Genomic DNA, 16,105 nt, shown 5'->3' with positions numbered 1-16,105 from the left:
AATCACCTGTTGGGGCAGGAATAAAACTGCACTGAGCCCATAGAAGCAAGCATCTAATGAAGAAAGGATATGGCTATAAGATCCCATGCAGAGGAGTCTTATATCTAAACTAGAAATCTAGGTGAACAGAATAGGTCCAGCACAGATCTAAAAGCTATAATATGTGATATCAGAATGTTAATGATTAGAAACAAAAAGATAGTCCTGTTTAGATAATAAATTTCTTGAAGACAGGGACTATATCTATTTCCTGGTCTGCTTGGTATTGGTAGGAACTCAATAAATAGTTGTTAGTTGATTAATAGGATTGAATTTGTATAGCTCCAATTTTTTTAAGGGCTTGCAAAACTAGTATTGTTTCTATCCTCAGTGTTCCTTGGGAGTCTAATTTAGAAAATGCAGAGCACCTTGTGCACACAAGTCCACATCAGCCAAAATCCCAAGAGGTAGTGGAGGGTGTGATGCAAAATTCCCATGGGATTTGCATGAACCTTATTTAGATTGTTCAGTCAAGTGAAATTTCTGTTTTAAATATGAACAATGTGGTGGGTGCTGAGGGGATACAGATGTATAAGACAGTGGTTCCTCCCTCATAGAATTTACCAACTCCTAAATCTTGGGGAGATAAGATATAAAAATAGCAATAACTGTATAAAGTTGAGTGTGATAAAGTGTATGACTTCAATTATATGTGCTGAAGGAATTAAGGACAGAGAGAGTCACCAAGGAAACCTTCATTTTGGTTCAAATAGTTCAGTGTCAAATTTTGGTACAAGTTTTATTGATTTAAGCTAATTATATGTGCTGTCTACCATTTGAGATTCTTCTTAGGAAAGAATCATTTAGTCTGAGATGTTTATTAGGTAAGAAGAGGAGAGGAGTATTTTATATTCAGGTGTTTATAACAGAAGCTACCAGTGGCCCGCTCATATACCATACACACTGAACTCATTCCAGCTGCAAGCACCTTTGCATCTTTGCCTGGGCTTCTCTGGCCTGAGGAGAACATTTAATCAGAGGGGTAAGATAGTGCAGGGCAGAAGTGCTGGGGAGTTTGTACCCCCAGGTATAGCCTGAACCAATGACTCAGTGGGGTTGGTTGGGATCACTCTGAGGTGTGTTCTACAGTCTCCCAGAGTTCCTCAGAGGGATTTAGTCCCAGTTGTCCACAGTGATAACCTGCTCAATAGTGATGTGTTTATGGACCTCCTGCCCTTTCCTGTCAGACTACCCTACTCCCTCACTGTACTTCCTGGGATCACCTCCTGAATTAACTACTTGTATTCATATCCTTGCTTCAGGGTCTGCTTTTGGGAGAACTCAGCCTTAGACAGAAGTTTGATGCTTCTGTGTAGCTAAGAGTTCACTCTGAGAGAATTTGGCAGAATGCCTAGAATCATTTTCCAACGCTTTCCTCCAGTCTTCTGAAGTTTTCCCAGGTTGGAATCTGTGGCAGTGACTGTTGCTTGCCAAATCTCATATTAATTCTTCCTTTCCTCCTTAATAATAGAACCCTTCCTAGACTTTGGGAAGCAATACACCTAACTAAAATACCTCATTTCTGAGACTCCCTAGCAACTGGCTTGGCCATGTGACTAAGTTATGGCCAATGATAAGTAAGTTAAAGTGTTGTATGGTGTTTCTGAAAAGTGTCTTTAAAAAGGAAGATTGTGCCTTTATTGCATCCCCACCCCTTCCTTCATCCTGCTTATATGGAAAAAAGATGTGATGGTTGGAGCTCCAGCAACACTTTAGGTGATCTAGAGAATGGAAGACTTGAGCTGGTGATGGTGGAGCCAAAGGATAGGAGCCTGGATACCTGATGATACATGAAGCCACCATAACAGTACTAGATCACCTACCTCCAAACTTCTTTTATATGGCATAGGAATAATCTTCTATCTTATTTAGGCCACTATTACTTTGGGGTTTTCTGTTATGCAGCCAAAAAGAATCCCAACTAATTGAGGGTTACTTTATCCAGGCTGGACTCTTTAAGTTATGATGACCAAAACCAAAACTAAACCCAGTGCCGTCGAATCGATTCCGACTCATAGCCACCCTATAGGACAGAGTAGAACTGCCCCATAGAGTTTCCAAGGAGCACCTGGCGGATTCGAACTGCTGACCCTTTGGTTAGCAGCTGTTATCACTTAACCACTACGCCACCAGGGTTTCCAAGTTATGATGAACTAGCCAGAATTAACATAGGGCTGTACTAGCTTTATTAAACCATAGTTATGCCCACAGGCTTTGTCCCACCCTTCTCTGTTCCTCCTCCCAGTCATTTTCAGCAAATTCTCATGTCACTAGGCCACAATAGTCCTTTAAAAAAAATTCTGTGTTCTTCAAGACCCTCACAAAGCCCCTGGAGTTAGTCCTTAAGCAACAGCACCATCTAAGACACTCTTTGGAATTTTATCTTTAAAGCTGAAGGAAGAAAATGCCGGGGAAACTGCAGAATGTAAGAGACTGCCTGTTCCATTACATAGGACCCATGGTTTTATTGCCCCTAGTGTCATCACTGTACACCTGGTTTTAATTCTATAGCCTTGGTTTTTGGAATTTACTTGGGATTCTACAGGGATGTACTCTCTCATTAAAAAATACCGCCCTGGGCCATTAGAAACAAATGTCCAGAATATACTTAAGCTAAGTCTACATGCTTTAAAACTCCAGTTTGGAAAAATGACTGCTCTGCTATTCTTGATGATCGACTCAGATTCAGTGTCTGGTTATCTTATCAACAGCGCTGGTGCCAGGAATTTATATGTTATCAAAAGCTGATTTTCTAAAAATGGTTGATTTAATGGACCTTAGTCCTACTTTATAACCCTTAGAGACCTAGAGTCTTTTGTAATAGATAGAAAAGATGGACACATACACCCCCCACATACACTAATACTGGAGCTCTCACCCAGTTATGTCTGTTCAGTTTCTTTCTGCTCAGCTTCAGAAAGATCAACAATTAAAGAGGGAAAGTTTATAAAACCTGCTGAAGATGTTGTGATGCTCTCCTCTTTAAGTCCAGTGTTTGCTTTCTAGTAGGCTTGGTCTGATTTCTATAGGTACATGGGCATATGGGACATTTCCATAGCTATTCTGTCTATACCTCATGTTCTTTCAGTTTGCAGTGATGGTGAAGTTGAACCAGGTCACAAGTCTGCTTCTCTAGGATGGACTGATACTGCAGGAGGGAACAGTAAGAAGTCTGTAACTCCTCTGTGCGAAACTCCAGTTCCTGCTGAAGGGCCAGCAATTTTGTCTTCAGTTGTTGGAGTTGTCTCAGATGACATTGTTTGCTGGACCCAAACTCCATCTCTGACTCCTCGAATGCTAATGCTTGCTTCTTATTCTTATTCTGCAAGGTAGATTGAGTATACAGAAAAGGATTTAGATGGTCAAGAAGCGTGCATTCATGCTTGATATTTTTCATGTGCACAACCATTCACACACCCATCTATCCATTCTTTTATCATTTCATCTACAGAACATTTATTAAGCATTTCACTCTACGGGCAATAAAACATACCAATTTACATTCCCACAGTGGAAGAAGAAGGAGGAGGAGGAGAAGAAGAAGATGAAGGAAAAAAAAAAAAAAGGTTCTTAGTAACCAAAAACTTTCCAGGTCATGGACCACAACTATCACAGCCTCCACCAGACTGAGTCCAGCACAATGATGGTGCCTGGCTACCACCACCGACTGCTCTGACAGGAATCACAACAGAGGGTCCCAGACAGAGCTGGAGAAAAATGTAGAACAAAGTTCAAACCCACAAAAATAGACCAGACTTACTGGCCTGACAGAGACTGGAGAAACCCCAAGAGTATGGCCCCTGGACACCCTTTTAACTCAGTACTGAAGTTACTCCTGAGGTTCACCCTCAGCTAAACATTAAACAGGCCCATAAAACAAACATGTATATGAGACTAAATGAGTACATCAGCCCAGGGGCAAGGACGAGAAGGCGAGAGGGGACAGGAAAGCTGGACGAATGGAAATGCGGAACCTAAGGTCAAGAAGGAAAGAGTGTTGGGGTTGACAACCAATGTCACAAAACAATATGTGTATTGATTGTTTAACGAGAAACTAATTTGCTCTGTAAAACCTTCATGTAAAGCACAATTAGAAGAAGAAAGCTTACCATGTCAGAAGAAAAGACACCTAAAAGACTTAGGGAGTAGTATAATCGTATATTTTAGACACATGGTAATATGCTTATGTTTTGCCTTCATGTATAAAGATGACATAATTGACCTGGAAGGAAATGGATTTCTGCTCATGGTCCTTGGACTGAACACAGTACTAGAAAAGCTCAGACAAAAGGGCATTGAAAGAAGTCAAGGGTGGACTCTTGGGGAAACAGCTTTCTGGAATGTTGAGAATTTGGATGCAGGCATATTGTTCAGGGGCATCTGAGTACTGACTGTGTCTCTTCCTTCAGAAGGAGGATGTGACCTTGCATATGCTGTGTGTGTGTGTGAGTGTGTGTGTGTGCATGTGAAAGATCTCTTCCTGCCTATCCACAATCCACCTGAAATGCTGCAAGACCCATTCTACATTTTCATTAATTCGTCCAATAAAAAGGTGTAGAACGTCTACCTTCTACCAGGTATTCTGCTGGTAGAATATATCCTGGAAGTTTTTTTTTTCTATTACAATTAAAGTTATCACACTGATGCTGCTATATTCTCTTGCCTAACATTCCTTTTATGAAATGACATATGAAAGAGAGGTGGATGAAGAGGGTAGCCTGCGTACAGTTCTTAGTTCCCATCTTTGCTATTCTCCTACTCATTCTTCAAGATCCTGTCCAAATCCTGCTCTCCTTCCTGTTTTTCCCTGAAAAGCTGTCTTTGCACCAGCACCATGGACTCTACGGGTATGTATTTAATGTGGCATTTCACATTCTGCCTTGCATTATAATTATTTCTATGCATCTTAGCGCTGGTGGCACAGTGGTTAAGAGCTATGGCTGCTAACCAAGAGGTTGGCATTTCGAATCTACCAGCTGCTCCCTGGAAACCCTATGGGGCAGTTCTATCCAGTCCTAAAGGGTCACTATGAGTCGGAATCAACTCGATGGCAATGGGTTTGGTTTTGGTTTTATCTCCTAATTAAATTATACACTCCTGGAGGGTAGGAGCTACGTCTGCCCCTGTAGTGCCTAGATTACAGATTCAAACACAGGCACTAAATGAAAGGAGGGAATAAGAGACTAAGGAAGCTCACTGGCTCCTGAGAATTTGAGCTTTTAGTCTTGGCCTCATTAACAGAATACTTTTAAAACAGTGGCTCTCAAACTTTTTAAAATTAACTTTTTTTTTTTTTTTACAGTTTTATTGAGGTATACTTACATATTGGAAAATTTAAAGTAAATAGTTAACTTAGAAAATTTATAGAATTGTACAACTAGCATCATAATCTACTTTTAGAACATTTCCATTACCCCTCAAAATTCCCTTGTGCACAGTTGTAGTTACTCCCTGTTCTTATCCCCAGCCCCAGGCAATCACTGATTTGTTTCTTGCCTCTAGAGGTTTGCCTTTTCTGGATACTTCATATAAATGGAATCATCTTTTGAGTGTGGCTTCCTTCACTTAGCATGGTGCTTTTCAGGTTTATCTATGTTGTAGCAAGAATCAGTATTCCATCTTTTTTTTTTATGGCTGAATAGTATTCCATTATATGAATATACCACATTTTATTACCAGTTCATGGATATTTGAATTTTTTTTAGGTTTTTGGCTATTATGAGTATTCTTCTACGAAGATTGATGTACTAGTATTTGTGTGGTCACATGTTTTCATTTCATTTAATTAATTTGCTCAAAAAATTATAGTGTACCTACTATGTGTCAAGCACTGTACTAGTTTCTGGGGATGTAGCAGGGTATAAAAGAGACAAACTCCCTGCCTCCATGGAGTTTTCATCTCATAGGAAGAGAAACAGTAAACTAAACAAGTAATTTATGTAGTTTATTATCTTTTCTCTTTAAAAAATTTTACTGTACTTTAGATGAAGGTTTACATAACAAACTAGTTTCTTATTAAACAGTCAGTATGCACATTGTTCTTTGACATTGGTTAACAACCACACAACATGTCAACACTCTCCCTTTTCAACCTTGGGTTTCCTATTACCAGCCTTCCTGTTCCCTCCTGCCTCCTAGCCCCTGCCCCTGGGCTGGTGTGCCCCTTTAATCTCTTTTTGTTTTATGGGCCTGTCCAATCTTTGGCTGAAGGGTTAACCTCAGGAGTGACTTTATTACTGAGCTGATAAGGTATCCGGGGGCCATACTCTCAGGGTTTCTCCAGTCTCTGTCAGGCCAGCAAGTCTGGACTTTCTTTTTGAGTTAGAATTTTGTTCTACATTTTTCTTCAGCTTTGTCCAGGACCCTCCATTGTGGTCCTTGTCAGAGCAGTCAGTGGTGGTAGCCAGGTACCATCTAGTTGCACTGGACTCAGTCTGGTGGAGGCCGTGGTAGATTTGGTCCTTTAGTCCTTTGGACTAATCTTTCCTTGTATCTTTAGTTTTCTTCATTCTTCCTTGCTCCCGAAGGGGTGTGACCAGTGGAGTATCCTAATGGCCGCTCACAGGCTTTTAATTTGTGTAGTTTATTAGAAGGTTAAAAGCTCTATGGAAGAGAATAAAGCAGGGGAGAGATGAGGACTGCCTGGATAGAGGAGGTGGCAATTCTGAATTACGTGTTCAGGGAGGTCCACGTTGAGAAGGTGATATTTGAGCCAAGACTTGAAGGCGGAGAGGGAAGGAGCGTGCTAGAAATCTGTAGCAGGAATGTTCCAGGGAGAGATAATAGCAAATGCAAAGTCCTGGAGGTAGGAATGTGCCTGGTAGTGTTTGTGGAGCTATTGGAGGCTCCAGCCACTCTGTTCTGGCCAGAGCAGAGTGAATAAGGGTGAGAGTGGTTCCAGGTGACATCAGAGAGGACGTGGAGGTTAAAACGATCCTTAAAAGTCATGAAAACCATTCACTTTTCATTTCAGTGAGATGCAAGATCACTGGAGATGCTAAGCCTGGGACTGACATGATAGCCCTTGGATTTTACAAAGGCACACTGGCTGTTCTACTGAGAATCAACTGTAGGGAGGCAAAGACAGAAGGGAGGCTACTGTAAGCATCTAGGCATGAAAGGATGGTGGTAGGGACCAATGTGGTAATAGTGGAGGCTGGGAGAGTAGTTGGATTCTAGAAATATTTTGAAAGTAGACCCCTTAGGATTTGCTGCTTTGCTAGATGTGGAATAGTGGGAGAAAGAGGTAAGACAAAATGACTCCAGGATTTTGGTCTGAGTGACTAGAGAGATGGCATTGACATTGTAATGAGATTAACTCAGCAGAAACTGGGACTCAAAAGAGAGAATACCTTCTCTGGTGCGGGTGAGTGGTGACAGCACAGATAAGGTAAGGAAGACTCAGTCCAGCTCAGAATCAGAGACAATAACTGATTGTGTTAGTTCAATCTCAATTACGCTTTTCTGGTCCTCCTAGAAGTTTATCTCACTCTAAATGCCTCAGAATGGAGAAAACAGAGAAAATGGATCACAGTAGTCACCAGGCAAAAGAAATCGTAGAAAAGACAAGCTGAACTCTTGGCATAAATATCCGGAGTTTGTGGCTGGAGGGACATTGATGAGACTCCTTTCCTAAGCCAAATAAAGCTGAGTTTTGTATTTACTTTGTGTAGTTATAATTGCCAACATTTATATTAAGTAATTTTGGTTTACTGCTTTCATTCTTTTCAAGATAAGAATGTTGTTACTCTCACAACTCATCTGTCTATAAATGAGTTTTGGAGATAAGGGAGTTGGGAGTAGTGTGTGTGTGTGTGTGTGTGTGTGTAGGGAGATTTTTCTCAAGAAAAAGACATGATCAAAAATAAGCACTTAATGCAGACAGAACTTAAAGCAAAAGGGTGAACATTCTGGTTCGGGGTAATTCGGAAGGGCTTATTTTAGTGAAGCAAATAACCAATAAAATCCTTATCAAATTTTGCAAAAATTTTTTTTTCTTTTGTCTTCATTGCAGGTGACCCAATCTCTGAAAATTAAGAAACTGGATTCTGTGTGCTTCTGGTACTAGTGTATGATTGTTGATTTGGACCTGTCTTGCCACTGCTGGACGTATATGACTCAGTTGAAAACTAGCTGTGGTCCCCTTTGTTCTTGTCTGTTCTTTATTTGGCTCCCCTTCTTTCCATGTCCCCATTTTCTCTTCATTGCCCAAAATGATGAGAGAAATGCTTTTCTTTTAAAAGAAGTCAAACTCTTTCTTTAGGCCTTCCCCTTTTAGTACTTGAAAAATTATATTTACTTAGGTGTATTAGGTGTAAAGAATGTCCTTTCCTATGTGGTATACAGAAAGCTTAGCAACCTGGCAGTGACACTGGTGAACTGCTAATAATTTCTCTTCCCTAGAGGTCATGTTGAATCTTCTGGGTTTGATTCTGGTCTGAGGTAACATGATGGACCAGCCAGATGATCAGAGTTCACCCAAACCCTCCACAATAGGGCAAACATAGCAACTGACTTAATTTTTCTGGTCATAAAGATCTAAGAACTGCTTCTATATGCAGAGAAACTGGAGTTTTCTAAGGTGTAAATTTCAAGCATTTGGACACTATAGACACCTGTGGGTTTAAGAGGAATCCAATTTCAAAGAGGTGGAGAAATGCCCAGGCTTATTTGAGAGCTATTAAATTCCTACTTATTTATCCTTAAGTAATCAAAAGGTTATTTTTCTTAATTCTAAATTAATAGAAAATGACATGCTATGGATTCAGCCTGAATTTCACTTGTATAGGTGCCAAAGAGCAGTATCATAAAGGCACTGACACATTTCCTCTTGCTGCTGCTGCTTTCTTTCTAGAGAAAACAAAAGTATTTTACTAGGTTCTTTTTGACCTTTAAGCTGAAATCTGGAGTAAATGATTTTGTGGCAATAAAATTAATTTCTAAACTGAGAGTCCTAAGCTAGACATGTTCTAGAAGCCATCTGGTCTACCATGTTTCTCAGATAAGTTTCTATCTGAGCCTTAAGATGTAGAGAACTAGCTGCCCGTAGGAACCTGTTCCCATATTTAGTCAACCTTTCAGCCCTACTTATGGTCAAAGAGATTATAGCTATTGCTCCCTCTTTGTCTATGTGGCCACTTGATCATAGAATGAAATTAATTGGCCTGGCATGATCTGCCTTTTGAAAAGTCACGTTGGTTTCCACCTAATACTTTGTGCTTTTCAAGTTGATGCTAATTGATTGATGTTAAGTTCTGTATTTTCCCTGATATTGAAGTTAAGCTGACAGGCCTACAATTACCAGGATTGTCCTTTTTCCCTTTTTAAAAAGATGAGCACTTCATTTACCCCTTTTCAGTCTACAGGGACTTTTTTTTATCCTCTTGAGTTCTCAAAAATAATCGCTAGCAGCTATGTAATAACACCTGCCAATTCCTTAAGTACTCTTTGAAGTGTGTCATCAGGCCCTGCTGATTTGCCTAAAGCCACCTTTTCAAAATACTTTTTAACCATTTTATTCCCTGTTCTAGTTTTCTCTAATGCTCTTCTCTCACAGGTTGCCATTGTTCTGATAACTGGATTCCTATTGATTTTTTTTTTTCATTTAAGAATTGAAAGTCTCATTGCCTTTGTTCAGTCATTGTTATCAATTTCTTTCCTATCTTTGAGGTGTTAAGTGAGATATTTTCCTTGTAATTCCAGCTTAGCCTTCTATCACTAGATAGGTTTATCTCTTGCTTTTTATGTCTTCTACAAATCGCATCTCGTACTTTGTGGGAGAGTATAGAATTGTGTGTCTAAGTAACACTCGTTTCTTTTAGACACATCTTTGTGGTTTAGATGCTCTTCTCGTCAGTGACCTCTCCTTACCAGAGATTTACTTTTATTAAAATATACTTTTTATTTTAGAATAATTTTAGATTTACAGAAAACTTGCAAAAATAGTAGAGAGTTCCTGTATACCCTTCACTCAGCTTCCCCTAATGTTAACATCTTACATTACTGTGGTACATTTGTTCAAACTAAGAAAGTAACATAGGATAGAATACTATTAACTAAACTGAAGACTTCCTTTTTTTTTTTAATTTCGTGTTTTTCTACTAAGGTTTTTTTTTTCTATTCCAGAATCCAATCTTCAGTCCTACATTGCATTTAGCAGTTTAGCATTAAAAAATTTATTTTTCATTCCCAGTGATTCCAAATGATGTCTGTATGTGATGATTTCTACCAAGATTCCATTAATCTTTACACATTCAGCTAATTACTTTTATCTGCAGGAATCAAATTTGCTTTACATAATTTTGTGCTAAAAATAATATCCTTCATATACTCCAAAGATCACTTTCACAATCTAAGCCCTACTGAATCTCAAGGTATGCTCTTTGAGACCACTGGGGCCAAAGAAGCTCGAGAAAATTACTCAGAAGGCTTTCCCTTTTGGGGTTTGATCATCATTTTATTGTGATAGCTCTTTGTCCTTTTCTTTTTTCACTTTGAGACCCTCCTTTGATTTCTGGACAGGGCCAAGACTAGGGTGAAGTAAGCGAGGTTCAAATTTTAAGGTGCAATTAGACTAATAAAATGTGGTTTAATACCTTTCTCCTTCCAAGTTGCCAAGTGCATTTATAAGCCATATGGCTTCTCCTGACTGGAGGAATAAGTAAACTCAACAGCAATAGTGAAAATGTTCTAAAATGTTAATATTTATACTCCCATGGTCATGTAAGTGCAGGGTCGGTTCTCAAGAGTGAGTGCTCCGGTAAATTTTGCACCCTAGGCACCTCACCTGCCTCACCCTAGATCCTGTCCTACTCCTGGGTTTTGGAGCATAATGCATTCTTGATTTACAATATCATATAATTTTCCTTCCTCATCACTCACCCTTCGCACACCATTCCTTTGGCTACACATAAAATGTGATCAAATCTTTGCGTTTTCTCGAATAACTGTAGTCTTGAACTATGACCTTCTGATTATTTTCCCAGTGTGCTTAGATATTAGCCAAGATTTCAGAAAGTCTTGGGTTTCTCCTTTGTTCCCATATTATATTTCCTTGCGGAAGGCAGATCTTGCAGGGATTTTCTGAGTGGAGGAGTATAAGTCTACATGTAATTGTGTATTTGTATGCATAGTCTACAATTTAAATTCTGCACTAAGTGCTAGGGAAAAAAAGAGCCGTTTTTAAAGCTTGTTTCAAGCTGTTAGAGCTTCTTCTAGGCAATTAGAATAATAAAATGCGATTTAATACCTTTCTCCTTACAAGTTGTCAGGTACATTTATAAACCACATGGCTTCCCCCATGACAGCAGTGGTGAAAATATTCTAAAATGTTAATATTTAGAAAGAAGTGAATTATGATCATCTTATTCCTGAGATTCATTAAAAAAACCAATGTATTTTTCTCTGTCTGTGACTTTCTGGGGAAAGGACAGCAATGCTCAGTAAGTTGAGGTAGAACTGCCGTGCTAGTAAGATTTTTAGGGCATTGTAGAGGAACAATTCGTGGTTTCTCCAGTGAGGCGGTAAGTCCTGGGAGAACTCTAATAGACATAGTTAAAGGAGACTGGATTCTTCACCACAGATATTAAAGAGCTGGTTGCTTAAACAGCAGCTGATAGGATAACTTGGAGGTCCAGGAACAGGTCTGTGCAACCAGTACTTGCTTTATGTTTACCAAGAACTAAAGTCCCTAAACAGAAATGAAGACCACAAGCAGGAAATTCTTGGAAAGCCAAAGTTTTTAGGGAGCTGTGGGAAAATATCTCCCAGCTGGCTCTCCAGCTTGTGTGGATAAATTTACAGACTGGTTTAACAATCTTAGAGTCTCCAAAGAGAGAGAAAACCTGAAACTGAGATGAAGTGGCCTCAACCGATGAACTGTCTAGACTCACATAAAGATTGGTTCAAAACTAGTCTCGAGAAAGATGATCATGCCAGGATGTCTTAACTGTTTACAAAGGCACAGGATGAGTGTGACTGAGTGTCTTGACTTGGGTACCCCAGAAGCAGACCCTGTGACAAAGAACTGAGTGTAAGTAGTAGTTTATTTGGGAAGTGAAACTCTGGTAGAGGAGCTGGGAAATGAGACAGGGAAGGGAAGGAAGCTTATAAAGGGTGTGCTATCATCAAGGCAGTTAACCACTGCAGGCAACTGGAGTTTAGTCTTATCGAAGAACTCTGGGAGACAACAAAGGAGTTATCTCTCACAGGGGCGCAAGGGATATGTGTTATTTCATCAACCACCTCCCCATCTGTCATTGGTTAAGGGCTGCTTCTAGGGTTATTAACGCTTTGGCACTTTCAGCTTGTTCTAGGATTGAGTTCCTGCATTCAGAATAAAAGCTTATAAGCAGAGAGTGGAGGATGGCAATGAAAACATCTGTTTCACTGATGAGCAGTGATGCCTTGGAGCAGGTGGGATGATTTTATTTTCGTGGTTGACTTACAGATTTGTCTAAGATTCATTAGGAGAAATTACTCATATAACCATGATCTGGTATTTTCAGGGCAATGGACTTCAGGTGCTGTTAGTCCAGGTGTGATGGATCAGAGAAGGAAAGGACAGCTCCTCAGATGTAGATTATATTGGATAGCTAGATTGCAAAATCCTGAGAACAAGCATGGCGTTTTCCATTTATATGTGTTTTAGGGTGTGTGTGTTTAATGCTCTTTTATTGCCTGCTCCATTAATGCTCTTGACTGACAAAGGAAAGAACTTTCTATTGTTTCTGCTAAAGGGAGCAGAGGTACTTGGGAGCTGCTGAGTCCCTCACCTGGCTGCTGGTCATCATCTCCTCCACACAGAGCTGATTCTCCTGCAAAGTCTTCCCCTGTCTCTTGCAGACATTATGTAGATTCTTGATGTCAGTTTGCAGGTTCAAGAGCTTGTTGTTCAGGCTGCTCACTTCTCTGTCACTCTCTCCCATCTAGGCAGCCAGAAAAACAAAAGCATAAATTGTAAACTATCAAGAAAATGCTTACTTTAACTCAGTTAACAGGTTGACAGAAACTCTAAATTTGCTGGAAATTTGTCCATCAACCTTTAGCTGTTATTACTCATCCTGTGTAACGTTTACACAGGACCCATTGAAAGGTGTCTGAGTGTTCTGCATTATTCAGACAATTACTTATTTATATCAATTAATCTTCACCACACTGTTATGGGTGCATCACATACATTTGGCCGGTTTCTCAAGAGGATGTCAAAGTAGAATAATTCCAGGCACCTAGTGGACTGTCTATAAATATTAATGGTTCTACCACTGATAAATGAACATATTGAGGTGTCAAGTGAGCTTGTCAAGGCTATAGTGAATCAGTGACAGAGTCCATGTGGGATTCTGAAGTCTCTTAACTTTCTCTTCTACCTGCTAAGTCCAAAGACCATCCTCACCTAGAAACCTATTGCTTTTCTTTGAAGGTATACACCACTCGGAGTAAAAGTAGACTGATTGCATAAGTTGCCTGATTTTGATTATGAGTGAAAAGGATTAGCTAATTATTGCTAGGTCAGAATGGAAATTAGTGACTGAGATAAAAAAAAGAGTGGGGAACAGCAACTTGGGTGGTGGTAGGAGTGTAGGGCAGGAGCTCTATCACACCAATATGCCACCCTCCGCTTCTGTGATGTGGATGCCAATGGTGTGGAAAGAAATTAGGAAGAAGCCTTTTGTGTTCCTGTATAGTGCTTCAGGAAACCCTGGTGGTGTAGTCGTTAAGTGCTACGGCTGCTAACCAAAGGGTCGGCAGTTCGAATCTGCCAGGCGCTCCTTGGAAACTCTATGGGGCAGTTCTACTCTGTTCTATAGGGTCACTATGATTCGGAATCGACTCAACGGCACTGGGTTTGGTTTGGTTTGGCTTATAGTGCTTCAGTTCTATTACCATGCTGGCTTTTCATAACCCCTGTGAGAATGGGCATTACCATCTCCAAGTTTTAGATCTTAGAACCAGGGCTGGATTACCCAATAAGTAAGGTATACATGGGCTTACTTGTGTGTACTTACTAACCTGTAGTGAACAATTTCACTTGTTTTTTTAACCACATCTTTGAAACCCATTTGAAACTGTTCACTACAGATTCTAAGTAAACACAAGTAAGCCCATGCTTACCTTGCTTAATGTAGGCCAATATGTAACTTGCTTACTGGTTAACCTGTCCCTGCTTAGAACTGAGTCCGAGTGCTTTTGTAGAGGTGCCTTTCTTAGGTTAGATTACTCAGAAATGGTCTGCGGTGAGGATTCATGAGGTCATTAAAGAAATGCTCCCAAGAGAAACCAGTAAGCAAGTGAGGGTAGCAGGACAGGGAAGGGGAAAAAACCAAGCAAGGGTGCTATTTCAGACAAAGTCCTGTGGGCAGTAGCTTTAGCTAGATCCCACAGGGAACTCTGGAGTATAAGTTATACCTCAGAGTTTGTCCAGACTGGAGACAATGAAAGCTGCACTGTCAAACTCATGCATCAGTCAGTCAATGGCCAAGAGTAGCCCTGTGGGATCTGAGCTTCTAAGTACTTTCTGCTCTCTGTTTCTGTGGCCAAAACAACTCCAATAACCCTCCTCCTAGTAGTAGTCCTCCTAAGAGAGTTGCAGCTGTAAAAACAAGGAGAAACCAGGAGGGTGGGCGCACAGAAATGGTGAAGAGATCAGAGCCACAGGGCCCAAGGTCCCATAGCTGGTTAGCAGCAGAGCCCATAGCCAGTGTTCCGCCATCATATCCCACTGACTGGTCTGGCCTTTTAAATATATGAGATATATAACCCACATTCTCAGGGGTACTGGAGACCTGATACGGACATCGTAAATCAAGCCTTACTGGACAGGTCAGTTTAAGAAACCTCTGTGCAAGGTCAAAGGGTGGGGGTGGGGGGTGGGGTGGGCAAGGGATAAATGCGAGAATCGGACGCTGCAATGTCAGAGTATTCGGAATTCAGAAGGTTTCCCAGAAGTGCTGCTGTCTCAGCTGATTTATTTCTTCATTTCCATTTAGTACCTGGATTTTTTTTTTTTTTTTTTTTTTTTACCACTTTACAGTTTAATTAGGTTAACGGCATGGCTCTGTCATTAAAAGGATTTCATTATCTCAAAACTCTCCCTCCTCCTCTCTTGCTCCCTTCTCTTGTTTCTCACTTCCAGAAAAATAACAGTGGATGTCAACTGCCCTAAGCATGTAATTACCATTAAGACAATTACCAGGGACTCTCTTAAGAGAATATGTGTGGAACAGCTGAAAAAATGGTGTACAGACACTTTTCTAACTTGAAAACAAACTCCTTGACCCTACAAGGAGCAGCAGTTTGATTCTACTGCTTTATGTACTTTTTCTCATGGTTGCCAAGGTGGGAATAAACTACGGAGCCTTGTTGAGGAGCTGGACCCTAGGGATCCTCTCCATTCTTGCCACAGGACTCTCTTTCCTTACCACGTATGAGAAGATTAGGTGATCACACAATGCCTGCTGTAGCCAAGTACCCTCTACTCTTGTCTTAATATAGAATATATGCATCTTAAGGCGAGGGCCACGTCACCAGTTTGTTCCGTATGGTGCTAGCACAAATACCAAAAACAACTTGAGCCTATCTAAGTTAAAAGCTAAATGCTCTCTCTCTTTTAGGCCAATTAAAAAATCCCTCCTCCCTCCAGTTTGGATGTCCTCTGAGCAGAAGGTGCACTAGCCCAATTTTGTTGCATTACCAGAATTTCAAAACTGGATCTTTAATTTAGATGATCTCATCTAATTTGGGCATTAGCATTGACTCTGAGTCTCTGAGGCAGTTTCTTCATTCGTAAAAGAGGTTTGGACTAAATAATCTTTCTTTGAAAATTCCCTAAATCATTTGAGTACATACAGTAATGGGTTTTGCTGGATGTCAAATCAAATTAGTTTTTGCAATAAAAACCTGACCATTTACTCCTAAAGCCCAAATCATAAAGAGCTTTCGATTCTTGCGAACAGCAGTGAAAGCTCTGGGAGAGCAGTAAGGTGATTTCCATGACCTACAAACCATTTTTTACTGTGGGTAGTTGTAAGAAGAGGCTGTGTTCACTACAGAACTCCAGAAAGAAAAG

Source organism: Elephas maximus, chromosome 21 (genome assembly GCF_024166365.1).
Source record: "Elephas maximus indicus isolate mEleMax1 chromosome 21, mEleMax1 primary haplotype, whole genome shotgun sequence".
Classification (NCBI taxonomy): domain Eukaryota; kingdom Metazoa; phylum Chordata; class Mammalia; order Proboscidea; family Elephantidae; genus Elephas; species Elephas maximus.
The sequence above is the reverse complement of the archived record's forward strand: the minus strand, read 5'-3'. Positions refer to the sequence as shown.